Here is a 19638-nt window from a genome sequence, read left to right as displayed (position 1 = left end):
AATATGGTGATAACAGCTTTGTTAATGAGGCAAAGGTCCTGGACCAAGCGATAAGTACCATCTGGTTTCTTACTGGTAAGATTGGATTGTTGTATGGAGAGTGGGTAGGAGTAATGAGGTGGTTAGGAAGGAGGCATTGTATGATGGGTTCACATCGGGAAGCAACAAGGTCTGTAGGGCCAGTTCTTCCAGGTCTGTTGAAAGAAAAGGAAAGAAAAGAGGAGCTGTGAGACCAAATGTAAGGTGTAAGGAGGCTCCTAACTTATTTAAAATGTCTCTTCCCAACAAACGGACCGGGCACGAAGGGATTATAAGGAAGGAATGAGTAAAGGGCTAGTACACCTGGGGCAGGTGGGCTTGCCATAGATTGAGGAAGGAATACCTAGACCTGAAAATAAGGGCAAGTCAGAAAAGATTGCTTCTATTTAAGAAGACAATTTACTCACCCAATATTTTGAGCAATAATCTAGGCTCGACGTGGGTGATGGGGGGTCCAGTTAGGGTTTCCTCAGATTTTGGCCAATCCCTGCACAGCTAACAGTGGGTCAGGAACTGGAAGGACAGTCCCCCCCCATGTGTGGACATGCAAAGGAGAGTCCCCCCTGCCCCCCCGCATGTGTGGACACACAAAGGACCTGTTGCTTTTCCAAGGATAGTAGGACTTCTAGTGTCTGCTTTGACCGCAGGCCAGGAAGGGTTTGATTGGAATTCCAGGCCTGGGGCACTTTAGTGACTATTGCCCCTTTCTCTGCACTTGAAGCAGGTGCCAGGTGGCAGTCATTGTTCCCATCTACCCTTGCCCCATGCTGCCCCTTTGGGGCATCGGGGGATCGCCAGACACAGGGCTGCTAGTAAGGCTTGGATTTGAACATTTACCTCCTACTGGAACCAGGCATCATAGGTTGACTCTGCCTGCTTCTCACGGCTGTGAAAAACCTCAAATGCCATATTCACTAATTCTCGGACAGGGGTTTGATGGCCTTTCAGGTTAAAGCATTAGTGCAACCTCTGCCCTATCCAGTCCTGCAAGGTAGAATTCGGATCATGGTAGTTGGCAGGAGGAAGCATCCAGGATTTGGGGGACAGCTGTGTTCTTCATTGGTACTACATTGCACCCTGACTGACCCATCTCCTCTCCTAAACTCCTCTATGAGGGGATCTCCAGTGGTCGACATTTGGGCCTCGGGTCTCCACTCTGCACTTCCCTCTTCATTCACTATGATATATACATATATATTCTTTTTTTTTTTTTTTTGCATGATGCCTTATACCTGGTCCCTTTGGCACCTCGTGATCGCACCAGCTGGTGTGCTTCTTCCATGTGGGCTTTATTGCTTCTGAGCTAGATGGCCACTTGTTCACCTTCAAGCCTTTAAGACCCCAGACACTATCTCTTTTGATAGCCGGGCACCATCAGCTTTCTTCGCCACATTTGCTTATGCACCCGTTTGTCTTCGGCGATAGTATCCTGGAGGTGTGCACCCAATGATATGATTTTTTGTTCTTTGATGCCTGATAACTGATACCTTCAGGACCACTCGATCACACAGGCTGGTGTGTTCTTCCATGTGGGCTCTGTTGCTTCTGAGCTAGATGGCCGCTTGTTTATCTTCAAGCCTTTAAGACCCCAGTCACTATCTCTTTTGATAGCCGGGCACCATCCGCTTTCTTCACCACATTTACTTGTTCACCCACTTTGGCTTCAGCAGTTGTGTCGGGAGAGTGAGCATCGTAGAGTGCCAATTTAATAAAAGAAAGTATTCATGCATTGAGGGAGTGCTTGAGTAGAGGCCCAAGGTCCTTCCACCACCTTAATATTGCATCTATAAATATAGACATATATATCTATTTCCCCATCCTCACATATATATATGCATGTACATGTCTTTGTCTAGACCTCCATAAATGCCCCTTGACTCCCAGCTGGTAAGGTGTTTTAAGATTTATTTTGGAATAAATTTTAAAATGTAACACAAAAACTCTTTGCCCTTGTAATAATCATCTTAACCACTGTTACCAATGCTGAGGAAACTCAGTGACTCACAAAGCCTCCGTGTTCCCTTCCATTTATCCTATTGTGTCTCTCGGCAATACAATAATAAAATTAAAGTATTCTGCTCAAATGTCCTTAAAATATCTGACGATAATTTTCCAAACATCTTTTCTCTGTGCGCTAAAAAACCTCAGGGATTTTCCAGAAGCCGCAGTGTTTTAGAAGTCTTCATTAACGTGTCCATCTTCTTTAGGCACGTTCTTCTACAGTCTTTCAGAACTGACAGCAGAATTTCAGAGACAGCAAATGTCTCATTTATAAAACTACAACTGAAAATCACTAAGCTCTATGTTAGAAATACCTTTTAAAAATGGATTCACACAATTGCTTAATATTGTTAAGTTTCTGCTACAGTTTTATATGTCTTATTTTTCCTGAAGAGAGTTGTCCTATGCACTCCTCATGGTTCTCTTTAAGAAAGTGATTGTGTATATCAATTAAATTTATAAAATATTGAGTACACTGCCTATAATAAGATTCAAAAAGTATTCATTCTGGATTAGTTATGAGTTTATTTCCCAGGAGGCACAGATATAATCAGCCTAAGTATTCCGGGTATATTTATCCACTCCTTCATTAAAGGAGTATTACCTTTTTGCCTTCATTTTAATGATTTTATACAGTAATAGCAATTCTATAAATAGAGTCTGATTTGAACTGAGTTTAGTGGAACTATTATTTTCTTACTCAGAATTCCCCTGAGATAGGAATTGTCTTAAATTAAAATTTACAAAGCATTTCTTTTTTATTTTCTTTATCTTCTGTGTGGAAATATATCATTTTGTACAAAAATATATAATTTAATTGCAATTCTGCTAAAATACTCTTAAATTATAAGATATTGAATTCAACAGGTCCCTTTTCAAAAATTCTTCTAGGAGTAACATATATATGACAAATATAGATTATTGTTAACTGGTTTTCCACTCAGCACTACTTTTGAAAGCATTTCAATTTTAGTAGTGTAAATTTTATCGTTGTCTTTTAAATTGTATACACTCTACGTGAGGCAACAGAAATGAAGGTAAACAGACATGACACATTGATCACTAATGACAGAAGGTCTTAGAGCTGTGAGATGACGTCAAGAACATCATACATGAAGAAAGCAAAAGGTCATTAAAAAGACAGGAAAGAAAGAAAAGATCAAAGTGGATGTCAGAAAAGACTGAAACTTGCTCTGGATTGTAGAGTAGCTAAAGCTAATGGAAGAAATGATGAAGTCAAAGAGCTGAATGGAAATTTTCAAAGTGCAGCTTGAAATTAACACTGAGGGAAATATGATGAGGACTATATCCCCTAACTGATAACAGAAGGAATCTGGAAAACTAGTATTCCATAGGAGGAAAGCCACCTTTGGTTAAGTGAGAGATGAAGTCCAAGTACATTATCCTGATTTAAATATTCCCACAAATTCTCCCCTATGCTGCCTTAAAGTGAGCACATGGTTGATTTTATCTCCCTACAGAAGCAGCCATCCTTTTGCTATCTCCTCCCTCCATGCCACCTAGACCCCCTCATACCTTCCCCCAATAGTGGATGAGCTGGTGGGGGGGGGGGCTTTCCCTACTGAGCTTGGATTCAAAATATTTGCCATAACTCAATTTTTTGGTTGGGCTGCATTAATATTGTCATTAATTTTGCCTTGGCAACTTTTGTTGTATGGAAAGGTTGCCCCTGTAGCTCTTTTGAATTTAATACAAAAAACAAAAGGGGGATTTGTGGGAAGCAGAAAAGTTATTCCCCAGGTTGTCCCCCCCTCAAAAAAAAACATGCCAAACCTAAGGTGCTGCTAGCTAACACATGGTCAATGACCATACACTTGGAGGTCAACTGCTTCCGGTAATCTCCCTGAGAATTATCACCCTTCTAGAGCAATCACTTCCCGTAGTCAGTTCCACCCTAAGTAGAGCCCACTCCCTTCTGATAAGGAGAGTGGATTGTTCCCCTGAAAGAGAGCCCAAAGACTAAAGTCAAGCCAACTCAGGGAGGACCAAGGTGAAGCTGCCATCTTGACTCCAGAATTCATCCATCTTGTCACATGTATGCCCCTAGTACCTCCCCTTCCTTGTTCCCTTCCTGATGCCCCCTCACCTAGCTTGTTCCCCTCCTGTTGCACACATGCCTATTATATAACCGCTTCCTCTTAAGATGTTATTAGGAGGCTTGCACATCCCCTGAGTATATAAGCCTTGTTCGGAAATATATTTGTGCTCTCTGCATGGATCTGGCTGCTGAGATCATGGCCATCCTGGAGGTGAGCAATTACATGCTTTTTCTTGTCTAATGTCTTTAATTTTACCCCTCAATTACACAACCACCACTTGGACCCTTTCAATTGTGGGGGCTGGTACCCCACAGGATATAAATCTATGAGCATAGGCCAATTACCAAATGTCTTCTTAATTACAAATCCAGGGAAACTCCAATCGCTGAGTTTGTATGAACTAACTCATGCAAAGTGTGCGACTTCTCTTTAAGAAGGAACTGTAAACTCTCTCTCTCCGGGACTAGATTCCAGCCTCGGTCCTTGGCTCCGCACGAGAAAGATTTCACGCTGAAGCCGGGCTTGTGATCCAAGTGAATTTAATGAGTGTTAAAAGAAGCTTCAGGTTTTACGTGGCACCCATAGGATTCCTCTGACCATGCGGCCTGGCAGAGACTGTCCCAGGTCACGCAAGGATCTCTCTCCTCCCAAGAAGACGACCAGACCACCAAGCAAGACCGTCTCCCTCTCAGTTCCTGCCTTCTTAAGGGTTCCCGGGGGAGGCATGGTGAACAACCCCAGGTCGATCCCATTGGCTGAATTGCAGTCACCTGGTCCAGGTGGGCTGCTCCAGGTGTAACGCCCATCTCCACCCACTGGCGGGATAATCCAGCTTTGTCCTTTGCTGGCTCTCCTGGGCATGCGTAAATGGACTTCCCAATTCCCTAGGCTAAACTACCTAACAGAACCACTGTTCCACCCATATTTGGTCATTAGAATTCCAAGATGGTTTAATGTGTGCATGCCTCATAACAGAAGTCCTGATTAAAAAATGTGGATTTTCTAATCCATAGCTGTTATATTTAGAAGCAACCTCAATTGATAGGGGATCTCCTTGTTTGTTTGTTTTATTTGAGACCTCTCTTTATATCCAATTTTCCTTATGCTGAAATCAGAGGTAATGAGAATAACTACAGGCTTAATTAAACCTGACCTTTAAGGCCCTAGATCCTTTAGGTTTTTTCTATACTGTCATATTTTTCCTGGTTAACTTCTCCTAGTCCTGCAATCTTGGAACCAGGAGGCCATTTTGAAAATAATGGCCACTCTTTGGACCACTGTCATGGATCATGGCTATGATTTTAGCTCCAGAATTCAATATATCTAAAACCATTTTTTCCCCAATCTCAAATTCCATGTGGGAACGTTTTTATCAACCATGATGGTGTCCCAAAATACTCCAGGACCTATGAGGTCATATTGCTCAGAAGTTCTTTCCCAAGTGGCTTTTATTTTGCTGATAGAAATGTAAGGAAGACAAATTAACCGACTTAAGCAATCTTCCTTCTTCATACACCAAGGTACTGTTAGGTAGCTAGCATAGGGACTGAGGCGTCCATTGTGAATGCACAGAGGTTTAAGCTTCCGGCCAGGAAGGGTGGTACACCTAAGTGGGTATTACACCTGGATTGGCCCATCTGGGCCAGGTGAATTCAATTCAGCCAATGGGGTCGACCAGGATTATTGAACACGACTCCCAGCAGAGGACCTGAAAAACCAGAATCCAGAGCCTTGTGGCCCTTCTACTTCTCAAGCTGCTCCTCAGACATCATGCATCGATCTCCTCTGGCTTCAGGACTCCATGTGTGGGGGCGAAGGGCCCTGGGGTGCCTGTATAAAATTGAAACTTCTTTTATCTTTCATAAAAGTAACTTGGATCACAAACCAGGCTTCAGTGTGAGTTCTTGCATAAAACTAAGGACCGAGGTATATGAGGTAGTTAGTTTATTGTGCCAACCTTGCCAATAAACACATTGGGGTTAAGTGAAGGGCAGAGGGATAAATGGCTACATGAGCCTTGCCCTTTTAGTTCTGGGGTCTCTTGCTTTCTGATGGTTGGACCAGGGTGCAGCTGCCTTAGCCAGTTCCCTTCTTCAGCTGGCAAGGCTCACTTCCGGCAAGACATCCTTGAGGAGAAGCCACACAGACCTAACCCGATGTAGTCCTGGGTGCTGGAGCAGCCGTGGGGAGAGCCCTGCCAGCGCTGAGATGCTTACACATTCACTGACTCGGCTTTCCTCCTGCAGTCGGCATCATTGCGTCTGTTTTGTGAGATGGAGGAGGACTTTGTGGATTGGTGTTGGACATTTGGGTTAATGTTGGACTTGTGGGCTTGGGCAGCACTGGGTTGGGATGTTTTCTTGATGCACACTTAACCTTTATATAAAACTCTCTTATACATGAGTTTCTGCGGATTTGTTTATTTAAAGTACCCAGACTAACACAGCAAATCTCTCTGATGAGAGATCTAACAGTTCTTCAGATTTAACCACTGCCCTAATTTTTTCATAATCCTGATTGATAACTCCAGTACCAATCTGAATACCTTGAGAATTTAGGTTGGACCTTCCTAATAAATGTTCTATAGTTCTTTTAGGCAGGGAACCCCAAATACTTGTTTTAATAATTTCTGGTTTGATTACAACTTTTAGCTTTTCTTCACAACTTTAAATAACCCCATTATCAATTTAAATGTCTTCAGTACTTTGGTTAAATTTCCCTGATAAAAGCTATATTACTCTTTCAAGCAGAGGCTTCTGAGCTTCAGTTTTAACAAGCTTCTGGGGGCACTTTTTAACTTTTTCTTGGCTAGTTAACATAGGCTGGGCTCTGGAAACCCGATTATGTACCTACCCTTTGCCACAAGATGTTGCCAGCACTTCTTTTGAAAATGTCTGATCTTTCCACCACAATATATTCTCTCTTAGGTTTGCTTTCTTAATTTTCCTTTTCTGCTACATATCTTTCTACTTTTGAAAGCAAGGGAGCTTCCTGGCATTGTTCAATAGCCTTGGTTTTACTTTTAGAATTAAATTTCCTCTAATGTGTTATCACCTTAAGGCCTTCACAGCCTGCAATTACTCAAGGCATAGAACAGCGGTTCCCAACCTGTGGATTGTCACCGCTTTGGGGGGTGAATGACCCTTTCACAGGGGTTGCCTAGGGCCATCAGGAAATGATCGCCGAGGACAAACGGGTGCATAAGCAAATGTGGTGAAGAAAGCTGATGGTGCCCGGCTATCAAAAGAGATAGTGTCTGGGGTCTTAAAGGCTTGAAGGTGAACAAGCGGACATCTAACTTAGAAGCAACAAAGCCCACATGGAAGAAGCACACCAGCCTGTGCGATCACGAGGTGCCAAAGGGATCAGGTCTAAGGCATCATTAAAAAAAATACCATAGTGAATGAAAGGGGAAGTTCAGAGTGGAGACCCAAAACCCATTTGTCAGCCACTGGAGATCCCCTCACAGAGGGGTCTAGGGGAGGAGATGAGTCAGTCAGTGTGCGATGTAGTACCGATGATGAATACAGCTTTCCCCCAGATCCTGGATGCTTCCTCCCCCCAACTACCATGATCCGAATTCTACCTTGCAAGACTGGATAGAGCAGAGGTTGTACACTGGTGCATATAGGAGTTGGAGGCACAGGGAATCCAGGGTAGATGATACCCTCAGGACCAGGGGTGTGAGGGGCAATACTGGGAGTGTAGAGGGAGAGTGGATTGGAAAGGGGGAATCAATTACAAGGATCCACATGTGACCTCCTCCCTGGGAGACGGACAACAGAGAAGTGGGTGAAGGGAGACTCCGGATAGGGCAAGATATGACAAAATAATAATCTATAAATTATCAAGGGCTCATGAGGGAGGGGGAGTGGTGAGAGAGGGGGAAAAAAGAGTACCTTATGCAAAGGGCTTAAGTGGAGAGCAAATGCTTTCAAAATGATGAGGGCAAAGAATGTACAGATGTGCTTTATACAATTGATATATGTATGTATATGGATTGTGATAAGAGTTGTATGAGCCCCTAATAAAATGTTAAAAAAAAGAAAACCCATTTCTGGTGATCTTAACAAAGGAGACCCTGTTCCTCTATCCATCTCCAGGTGGGTCCACCCACATGCGGATATGCCCATATAGGAGTACCGGTGTGAAGACTGTTACCCATGCGACACCATGCTTCAAAAAATTTTAAATTTATTTGTCATTAGAAATAAATTCATTCAAGAAAAATCAAGCCTCAAGTTGCATTATTGAAAGATTCTAAAGGCAAAATATTGAATAATGCAGGAAGCATCAAAAGAAGATGAAAAGAAAATAGAGTTGCTTTACCAACAACAACAGAAATTAGTCAGCATTGCACCACTTCAAGAGGTAGCATATGATCAAGAAGCAATAGTACTGAAGGAAGAAGTCCAAGTGGAGCTAAAGGCGTGAGTCAAAAGCAGCGTTTCAAGCATTGCTGGACTACTAGCTGAAATGTTTCAACAAGCTAATGAAGCACTGGAGGCATTCACTAAGCTGTGCTAAGAAGTTTGGGAGATAGCTACTGCGCCAACTGACTGGATGAGACCCATATTTGTACTCATTCCAAAGAAAGGTTAACCCACAGAATCCTCAAATTGTAGAACAGCAGCATTGATGTCGCATGCAAATAAAATTTTGCTGAAGATCATCGAATAATAATTACATCAATACATTGACCAAGAGTTCTAGAAAATCAGGCTAGATTCAGAAGAGGACATGGAACAAGGGATATCATTGTTGATGTAAGACAGACATTGAATCAAAGCAGAGAATACTGGAAAGATATTTACTATGCCAAGGCACTTGACTGTGTGGATCATGAAACAAACTATGGGTAACCTAGAGAAATATGGGAATTCCAGAACACTTCATTGTGCTCATGCAGAATTTGTACATGGATTAAGAAGCAGTTGTGTGAACAGAAGAAGGCAATACTGCATAGTGTAACATCAGGAAAGGTGTGTGTCAGGGCTTCATCCTTTCACCGATCTGTATGCTGAGCAAATAATCAGAGAAACTAGCTAATATGAAGAAGAATGTGGCATCAGGATAAGAGGAAGGTTTATTAACAAGCTGAGAAATTCAGATAACAAAATCTTGCTCGTTAAAAGTGAGGAGGATTGGAAACATTTGGTGATGAGATCAAGGATTACAGCTTTAATATAGACTACAATTTAATATCAAGAAAACCCAAATCCTGGCAATTAGACCAATAAGTAAAATCACGATAAACGGAAAAAATATTGAAGTTGTCAGGGAGATGATCTTGCTTGGATCCACAATCAGTGCTCATGGAAGCTGCAGTCGAGATCAAATGAATAAAATGGAGAGAGAGAGAGAGAGATCAAATGATGCATTGCATTGGGTGACTCTGCTGCCTCTTTAGAGTATTGAGGAGCACGGATGTTACTTTGAGGACTAAAGTCACCTGTCCCAAGCCATGGTATTTCAATTGCCTCATATCCATGCAAAAGTGGACACTGAATATGGAAGACAGAAGAATAATTGATGCATTTGAATTGCAATGCTGAAAAAGAATATTGAAAGTACCATGGACTTCCAAAAGAGCAAATAAATTTGATTTGGAAGAAATGCAATTAAAATGTTTCTTAAAAGCAAGGATGGTGCAATTTCATGGTATGTACTTTGGTCATGTTATCAGAAGAAACCAGTCCCTGGAAAAGGACACCGAGCTTAGAAGAGGGGCAATGAAAAGGAGGATGGTCCTCAAAAAGATGGATTGACACTGTGGCTGCAACAATGGGCGCAAACATAGCAACAGTTATGATGATGGTGCAGGACCAGGCAGTGTTTCAGTCTATTGTTGCTATAGACTGGAACTGATTCCAGTAGCACCTAACAACAACAACATAGCCTGATTTGTAATATGGCAGTGTTAAGTATCTGGAAACAGGAACCAGAGGTTATTCCTCTACATTCCAAGGCCTCTCCCCTTATGCCCCTTTACAAGAAGTTGGAAGCCAATAAAGGCTAAAGGGCATGCCTAATTCAGGCCCTTGAGCCAGGCTGGTGGTACATGTAGGTGCCAGGTGGGTGGTACATGTAGATGGGCAGTACACCTGGGTTGGCTCAAACTAGAGTGAGCTTAATTCAGCCAATGGGGTCAACCAATATTGTCAACCACACCTCCCAGCTGACAGCCCTATAAGGCATGCTGCAGCCCTGGCCTCAGGCCATCACATGTGGGTGTGCAGTTCCCTTAGGGTGCCTGTGTTCCCTTAACTGTAAAGCTTGAAACTTCTATATAAAAACCCACTTGGATCACAAGAACTGAGGTATTTCCCATCTGAGGAATCTAACAGAAGTATTAGCTATATTAGTACTAAGGCTCTACTAAGGCTCTACTTAGGCTCTAAAAGGTATTATAAAGGTGAAACTGAGATACAGGGAGATGGACAGACATAACTGACAGGAAAAGGGAGGACAGAAAGAGAAATAGCTTTATTGGGGGGAAGCTCCAGGACGAGGTTCTGTGACCTAGGCCAACAGGTCAGGGAAGTTGTGTTCAGCAGCCAGGGTGTGGATTTTTAAAGGGGTAGTGAGGACTGTAAGGCAATTATGGCAATTAGCATATGGCATCTGGAAACTCTGAGAATTGCTTGTCGACTCCTTGCTGCTTTCTTCAAACCCAGAGCATCTGGTTTCATGGCTTATCTTATCAGACACAGTCTGCTGCTGATCTCCGTGGATGTGCAGGGAAGCATGTGCAGGGCCCTGACCTGGTTAAGCTTAGTCCAAACATTCCATCCTTTTTGGTGATAAAGGACGTCAATATTTCATCTGACTACTTACTGCTGGTACAGGGCAACCAGGGGTGGGGAGTTATGGGCCAGAATGGTTTGGACCAGCATTAGCAAGTAGGGGGCCGATACCTTGAGCAATACCCCAGGCTTGAAGAGGGTGATGGGGGTCTAGTCAGGGTCTCTTCAGTCTTCAACCAATCCCAGCAGGGGCAACGGCGGGTCAGAAATTGGAAAGACAGTCCCTCACTACACGTGGAGATGCAAAGGACGTGTTGCTTTTCCAAAGACAGTCAGACTTCTAGTGTCCGCTTTGACCATAGGCCGGGCAGGGTTTGGTTGGAGTTCCAGGCCTTCAGGCACTTTTGTGACTAGTAGTGCCCTTCTTCTCCTCACTTGAAGCAGGCACCATTTGGCAATCATTGCTCTCGGGAGGGAGCCAGGAGGAAGCTGGGAAGGGGGGAGAGAGAGAGAGAGAGAGAGAGAGAGAGAGAGAGAGAGAGAGAGAGAGAGAGAGAGAGATACTCCATGGAGTCTGAAGGGTCTGGCTCCGGGAAGAGGACAGGTGTCGAAGGCACAGTCGCTTCAGCCTTTGGGAGTTGAGAGGGCAGCGGAGGGAGGTGATAGTGAGGGGTACCCAGAATATGAAGGAAGTTTTACTGAGGATTCAGACAAGGAGCCGGGGAGTTTGGACAAAGACGGAAGAGGAGTATTGTCAGAGGCCTGGTTAAGAGAGTGTTTGGCTAAGAGAACTTGAACAGGGTGACAGGTAGTAGAGAGGGATGGGAGAGAAGAAAAAAAAAGTCCTGGACATATGAGACTTCTCATTATTTGTGAGTTTGTTGACAAAATTATTGAGGTCATGAAGGATGTTAAAATTGAAAGTGCTATTTTCTGGCTAGCTCGACTCATTGTCCAATTGGTATTGAGGCCAAACATGGTTACAGAAAAAGACCAGGCGTTTAGGGTGGCGATCATGAAACAAACCCAATTCAGTAAGCACCCCTGTCTTTACAGGGGCTGGGACAGAGAACTTTTCACGGTGTCTCAAAGTGCAGGGGGTACGGACAGAGGAGAAGGATGTCCCCTGGTGTCCATTCCACCCATCAGTCAGAAAGTGGTCCTGTAACCCTGAGGGCATGCTGATCAGAGTTAGGAACATGGGGAGAGTCTTGGACCCTCTGGAACAGGGAGGTTCCCTGGCACTGGCCTGCGGCTTTGGTCCAGCAGAGAAGGACTTGGATCAGAGAGAGACAAAATGGAAGCTGAGGAGGTTCGGGAGAGTGGGGAGGCCTGGCTTTATGGCCGGTAAAATGGAGCTTGGTCAGAGGCCTTTGCTCAGGGTGAGAGGAAGGGGAAGCAAAACATTTTAGAGAAAGCACTGCAGAGCCACAAACGCAAAACACACAAATAGGTAGAAAAGGCACAGACATACCCTCTGTGTTCCAGTCCCATCAGAAGGTACAGTGACTGCTCGGCCTAGTGCTAGGAGTCCTGTTATCAGCAGAAATTCCAGGAGGTAAACACAGAGACAAAAAGCTGGAGGTCACGTGAGAGAAGATAAACACAGAGAGAAGATGGACAGGAGAAACTGACCTTGTCATCACACTCTTTTCTGGGAAAGGCAGTCATTTCCAGCTCCTCTTAGTACTAGGGTAACAGAATAACTCCCTGCGGCAGCACCCTGGAAAAACAGGGACCCTATGTTCTTATATGAGTTTGCTGGTCCTTAGTGTTCAGAAAGACAAAGAAGGCAGAACGAACATGCACAGAGAGATTCTAACTAGAAGTCGCTCTTTCAGACAGGCTCCAGAGGTTGGAGAGGAGAGAAGGGGTGGGCTATGTTCCAGTCAAAGCAAGGCCGGATGGCACGGTGCCCGTGGCCCTGCCTCTCCGAGTTTCAGACACCAAATGTAAAGGTACAGGGAGATGGAAAGACATAACTGACATGACAAGGGAGAGATGAAACAGCAATAGCTTTATTAGGGGGAGCTTCAGAATGAGATTCCGTGACCTAGGTCAACAGGCCAGGGAAGTCATACTCAGCAGCCGGGGGTTCTGGTTTTTAAAGGGGTGGTGAAGAATGTATGTCAATTATGGCAACGAGCATATGGGTTCTGGACACAGAATTGCTTGTTGACTCCTTGCTGCTTTCTTCAAACCCAGAACACTTAGTTTCACGGGTTATCTTATCTGATGCCGTCTGCTGCTGATCTCTGGAACCCTGCAGGGAAGCATATACAGGGTCCTGACCTGTTTCAGCTTTGTCCAAACAGGTGTGCCATCACAAAAAAGAATCTGTACGGTCAATTTTAGATTTATTTGTCTTATTTAAATTGGTCACTTTTTAAAAGCTTCACCTCTGCACCTGTGCTTATGGAGAATATTTCCATTACACATATTTGAGCATGTGTCAAAGTGAATTAAATCACAAAATTAAGTTCAAATGACAGCTTTCAAACCTGTCATTATCATATTTAAAGGTTACAAAGTTGCACACACCAATCAAATATTGGAGGCTGCATCTCAAAAGAAGTCAGATACAATGTGATACAATGATTTGCTTAATTTCTCTCTATTAGTCATAATCTTTGTAATTCTCACCAAAACACTGGGTGGGACAATGCTGCCCATTTGGCGTGCTTTATCTCCTTTCCTGCTGGGTCTGAGTAAGAGAAGATAGGTAAAGGTGCCATTAGACTATATGACTCAGTTGTGATTGTTAACAGTGTTCGCTGTGATTGTACAAACTTGGAATTATAAAGTAGGGATTGGTAAATTTTGCCATCCTGCTGGATATAAAATGAGCCATCTCTGAAGCAAAAATAAGGGACTTGACGGCCATCAATACAGAAGGGCCAGGAATAGAATGTGTCTTCTGGATCCTGGGATTCCTGTGTGCTGAAACTCCTTGATTCAGGATACAGACTGTGATACAATAGCAGCTTGGAAAAGTGACAGAGACACAGTGGCAACAGAACCAACAGCAGGAGACAAAGTAAAGGGGGTCCCTGACCATGGAGCAAGGGATGCTGAATGTCTGGAGACAATTATAGTAGCCAGATTTCTGACCCATGGAGCTAGAGACAAGCACCAAGCACTATGGTGATCTCTTGCTTACAATAGTAAGCAAGTAACTTTTGAGCATTTTCCAGCACTTCTATTATATTTAATATACATATTTTATATAATAGTTTATTTATTTACTTAACTTTTTTTTCCCCCTTCAGGGCAGAGGCCAAGAGATCTTTTGACTGAGAGGCTGAGAACCAGACAGAGCCCTGCCTTCTGGGCACAGCCGAGAAGAGATGGTTCTGACAAAAGGAATATGTCCCTGTGTATTCCTGATTATAACTTTTAAAAAATCATTTTATTGGGGGCTCATACAACTCTTATCACAATCCATATATCCATCCATGGTGTCAAGCACATTTGTATATTTGTTGCCCTCATCATTCTCAAAACATTTGCTTTCTACTTGAGCCCTTGATATCAGCTCCACATTTCCCCGCCTCCTTCTCTGCTCCACCCCCCATGAACCCTTGATAATTAAAAATTAATATTATTTTGTCATCTCTTACACTGTCCAAAGTCTCCCTTCACCCACTCTTCTGTTGTCCATCCCCCAGGGAGGAGGTTATATGTAGACCTTATAATTGGTTCCCCCTTTCTACCCCACCTTTGCTCCACTCTCCCAGTATCACCACTCTGACCACTGGTCCTGAAGGGATTATCTGTTCTGGATTCCATGTGTTTCCAGTTCATATCTGTACCAGTGTACATCCTCTGGTCTAGCCAGATTTTTAAGGTAGAATTGGGATCGTGATAGTGGGGGGGGGGGAATTTAAGAATTAGAGGAAAGTTGACTGTTTCATAATTGCTACACTGCACACTGACTGGCTCATCTCCTCCCCGTGACCCTTCTGTAAGGGAGTGTCCAGTTGCCTACAGATGGGCTTTAAGTCTCGACTCTGCACTCACCCTCATTTACAATGATATGATATTTTGTTCTTAGATGCCTGATACACAATCACTTTGACACCTCTTCATCACACAGGCTGGTGTGCTTCTTCCATGTGGGTTTTGTTGCTTCTCAGTGCTGCTTGCTTATCTTTAAGTCTTTAAGACCCCAGATGCTATATCTTTTGATAGCCAGACACCAACAGCTTTCTTCACCACATTTGCTTATGCACACATTTGTTCAATGATCATATAGGGAAGATGGGTACACAATGATATGATTTTTTTGTTCTTTGATGCCTGATTCCTGGTCCCTTCTACACCTCGTGGTCACACAGGCTGGTGTGCTTCTTCCATGTGGGCTTTGTTGCTTCTGAGATAAATGGCTGCTTGTTTACCTGCAAGCCTTTAAGACCCCAGACACGATAACTTTTGATAGCCAAGCACTATCAGCTTTCTTCATCACATTTGATTATACACATATTTGTCTTCAGTGATCATGTCGCGAAGCTGAGCATCATGGAATGACAATTGAATAGAACAAAGTGTTCTTGCATTGAGTAAGTATTTGAGTGGAGGTCCAATGTCCATCTTCTGCCTTAACGCTACCGTATAAATATATGCAAATAAATCTCTTTTCCCACATTCTATATAAATATATTTACATATGTACATGCTTGTATTTAGACCTCTATAAATGCCCTTTGCCTCCAAGTTCTTTCCTCTATTTCCTTTTACTTTCCTCTTGTCCCACTATCATGCTCAGCCTTCATTTGGGTTTCAGTAATTTCTCAGTTACATTGCCCTTGATGAATCCCTTCCAGGCCTCTCACACCTTCTGTGCCACTAATTTTGGAATCATTTGCTGCTCCCTTGCCCCTGAGTTGGTCAACACCACCTCCTTTTCCCTGCCTCCCTGTATGTCCCCCTGGAAGCATTGGTCCTGTTGTTTTCTCCTCCATACTGTTCATCCAGCCTATCTTATGTAGATGGATCTGCAGAGATAATATGCACCCCAAAAACAAGGCATAGCAAGACAAAGCAACAAAAGAGGACACAATGATGACAACAAAAAAGAAAACCAATGACCAAGAAAAGAATAAGTTAATTAAAAAAAGAAAAAGATTGGGGGGAATGGGGAGGGAGGGGAAAAAAAAGAGGACCTGATGCAAGGGGCTTAAGTGGAGAGCAAATGCTTTGAGAATGATTGGGGCAGGGAATGTATGGATGTGCTTTATACAATTGATGTATGTATTTGTATGGATTGTGATAAGAGTTGTATGAGTCCCTAATAAAATGTAAAAAAAAGAAAAAAATTAAAAAAGAAAGAAAACCCTGCAAATAGATCAAGGTCTGATTTTTGACCTCTAGGCATGGCCTCCAGTGGAGTCAGATGAGATGCCACCCTCTGGCCCTAAAGTCTGTCCTTTGCACTCCCTCGGGAGCTCCCTGCTCTGCTCCCTCCGTTGCTCAGCTGCACACCTTTAGTGTTTTTCCTCGGTGTGGTGGGGTCAGACGCAGCCAATCCTGACACCGAGTCTCCACTGTTGTCCTCCGTTGTGCCATGGGTCAGCGAGGGACACTGTGTCTCATAGTGGGATCAGCCATAGGGTCCACTCTGTGTATTGGCTGTTGGGAGCAGAGATATTGTCCTCCAGGACTTGTGGGCCAAGATATGCTCCACTCTCCCTTCTTCCCCATTCATTTGCTCCCATGTGCTCTGGTCAGACATGTCCCTCTCCCCTAGCTGCAGCTTCAGAGTCGTTCTCTAGAGTAAATTCTTCTGTGGGGCGGGGGCAGTTGTCCATGTAGCTTGGATTGGGGCCGAGCCCTCAGGCCCCTCCACTGGCTTCCCTCCCCATGCTGGCACTCTGCATTCACATCCAGAAACACTGGATTTAATTCTGGTCCCTCCTTCCCTGTGTAGACACAAAGAATACCCTCTCCTTGCATGGGTCAGTGCCCTATTCCCCCGCCACACATCTCTTTTTTCCCCTCCCCACTCCCCCTCTTTTTAATTGGCTACCATATGTACCCCTGTATTTGGTCTGGCCCCTGCCATACTACCTGGACCTCACCCATCAAGTGTTTGTATACAGTAGCTTTTTCCCTGTGCCCCTTTTGCATTTATCTTTTCTTTTTATTAACTTAGCTCAGTGGATTCATGTTGTGCTTATCCTTTTGTGCTTGGCTTATTTCACTTAGCATAATTTCCTCCAGTTCTTTCCATGTGGCAATATGCTGCATGTTTTCATCACTGCTTTTTAGCAATGCGTAGTACTCCATTGTACCAGTTTTTTAATCCATTCGTCTGTGGATGGAAATATGGGTTGTTTCCAACTCCTTGCAATTGTGAACTGTGCCACAATGAACATTGGAGCACAGATGTCTGGCTGTGGTTTGTTTCTTGCCTCTTCTGGGTATATGCCCAGTAGGGGGATTGCTGGGTCGTATTGTAGCTCAATTTCCATCTGTTTTAGAAATCGCCAAATTGATTTCCATAGTGGCTGTGCATACCTACTGGTCCACCAGCAGTGGATGAGAGTTCTTATCTTACCACAGCCCCTCCAACGCTTGTTGTTTTTTGATTTTTTGAATTGGGCTTTCTTTGAGGGTGTGAGGTGGTATCTCATTGTTGTTTTAATTTGCATTTCTCTTATGGCTAATGATCAGGAACATTATCTCATATGTTTATTGCCCATTCAGATTTCTGCCCTTGTCCAACTTCTGTTCAGGTCCTTTGCCCACCTCCTAAGTGGGCAGCTAGTTTTTCTTTTATGGTAAGCTTGCAAAGTATTTTAGATTTTGGTAATAAGGCCTTTGTCTGTAATGTCATTGATAAAGATGTTTTCCCAGTTGGTGGGCTCTCTTATTACTCTCTTGGTGAATCCTTTTTATGTACACAGGTGACTTGCCTTCAGTATATCTCACTTGTCTATTTGTGACTCCTCTGTATTTCTGATAACCTATGTCTTCCCTGTACCAAGGTTCTCATGTTTGTCCCAATTCCCTCATTAATGGCCCTAAATGTTTGGGGTTTTATCTCCAGGTCTGTGATCCACCTTGAGTTTATTCTTGTACAGGGAGTGAGGTAAGAGTCTTTATCCGTTTTTCTGCTGGTAGATATTCATTGTTTCCAGCACCATATATTGAAGAGGGCCTCTGCCTCCCATTTGATATTTTTTGGCCCTTATCAAAGATCATTTGCCTGTATGCTGATGTTTTTATTTCTGGGTATTCAGTTCTTTTCCATTGATCTGAATATCTGTCATTATATCAGTACCACACTGTTTTGACTACTGTGGCCATATAATACATGCTAAAATCAGGTAGAGCAAGCCCCCCTCCCCCCGCCACTTTGTCCTTCTTCTTGAGGAGTTTTCTGCTAGTTCTGGGCTTCTTCCCCCTTCATATGAAGTTGGTAATCCATTTTTACAATTCTTTGAAGAAGGATGGTGGTATTCATATTGTGATAGCACTGAACTTATATAGTACATTGGGTAGAACTGACATCTTTACTATATCGAGTCTGCCAATCCACAAGCATGGAATGTTCTTACATTTGTTGAGGTCACTCTTGGTTTATTGTATAGTGTTTTATAATTTTCCTCATATAAATCTTTCATTTTTTAGTCAGGTACATCCCTAGATATTTCCATTTGTGTTTGGTTAGTGTAAAGGGAACTACCTTTTTATTGTCTCTTCTGTGATCTCATCTGATGTGTAGAGCAGTCCAATAGACGTCTGTTCATTGATCTTGTATCCTGCCCCTCTGCCATAGTCCTCTATTGCTTCCAACACTCCGCTTGTGGAGTTTAGGGGATTTTCGATGTGTAGAATTATATTGTCTGTGAAAAATGATTATTTTGCCGCTTCCTTCCCCAGATGAATACCTTTGATGTCTTTTCTTTATCTTATGTTGTTAGCTAGGGTCTCCAGTACGATGTTAAATAGGCAAGGGGACAAGCTGCATCCTTGTCTGGTCACCATTTTCAGTGGAATTATTTTTGTCTTACTCAATGAACTACCACATTGGTAGTTGGTTTTTCATATATTGCTTGTATAATATTGAGGAATTTTCCTTCTATTCCTATATTCTTGAGTGTCTTAAACAGGAATGCGAATTGGGTTCTGTCGAATGCTTTTTCTGCATGTATCAATATTATCATGTGGTTCTTATAAATTTTCCTGCCAATGTGGCAAATAATTCTGATGGTATTTTGTATGTTGAACCATCCTTTCATCCCTGGTAGGAATTCCATTTGGTAACAGTGAATTATATTTTTTATATTCTTTGATATTCTATTGGCCAGTATTTTGTTAAGGAATTTTGTATCAGTGTTCATTAAGGATATTGGTCTGTCGTTCTCAATTCCTTCTTTATTCCCCCTTGGGGTTTTTCGGGGGAAAAAACAAAAACAGAAAACCTGCTAGACAAATTCTAAAAGAGCTGTAACACTTCGTTCTTAATTTTTGTTGAATATTTCCCACTTTGGTTATCAGAGTTATACTAGCTTCATAGAAAGTGTTTGGGAGTTTTACATCTTTTTCTATGCTCTGGAAGAGTTTGTATAGAATTGGTGTCAATTCTTTCCTGAATTCTTGGTAGAATTCTCCTGTGAAGCCATCTGGCCCAGGGAATTTTTGGTTGGTAATCCCTTAATAACCTTCTCTATTTCTACCATTGCTATGGGTCTGTTGAGGTTCTTGACAGCCATCTCGGATAGTCCAGGGAGGAATTGTGTTTCCAAATATTTGTCCATGTCTTCCAAGTTGATGAATTCGTTAGGGTA

At 43.0% G+C, this 19638-nt stretch overlaps 1 pseudogene; it reads right to left on the bottom strand.

Annotated features, from left to right (window-relative positions):
- Nucleotides 1–19236: 19236 nt before the first annotated feature.
- LOC142452106 (U7 small nuclear RNA) lies at nt 19237–19306 on the bottom strand (annotated as a pseudogene).
- Between the last annotated feature and the right edge of the window lie 332 nt (nt 19307–19638).

The sequence above is a fragment of the Tenrec ecaudatus genome, chromosome 6, assembly GCF_050624435.1.
Source record: "Tenrec ecaudatus isolate mTenEca1 chromosome 6, mTenEca1.hap1, whole genome shotgun sequence".
NCBI lineage: Eukaryota > Metazoa > Chordata > Mammalia > Afrosoricida > Tenrecidae > Tenrec > Tenrec ecaudatus.
Note: the sequence above shows the minus strand (reverse complement) of the source record. Positions and strands in the feature narration are given on the sequence as shown.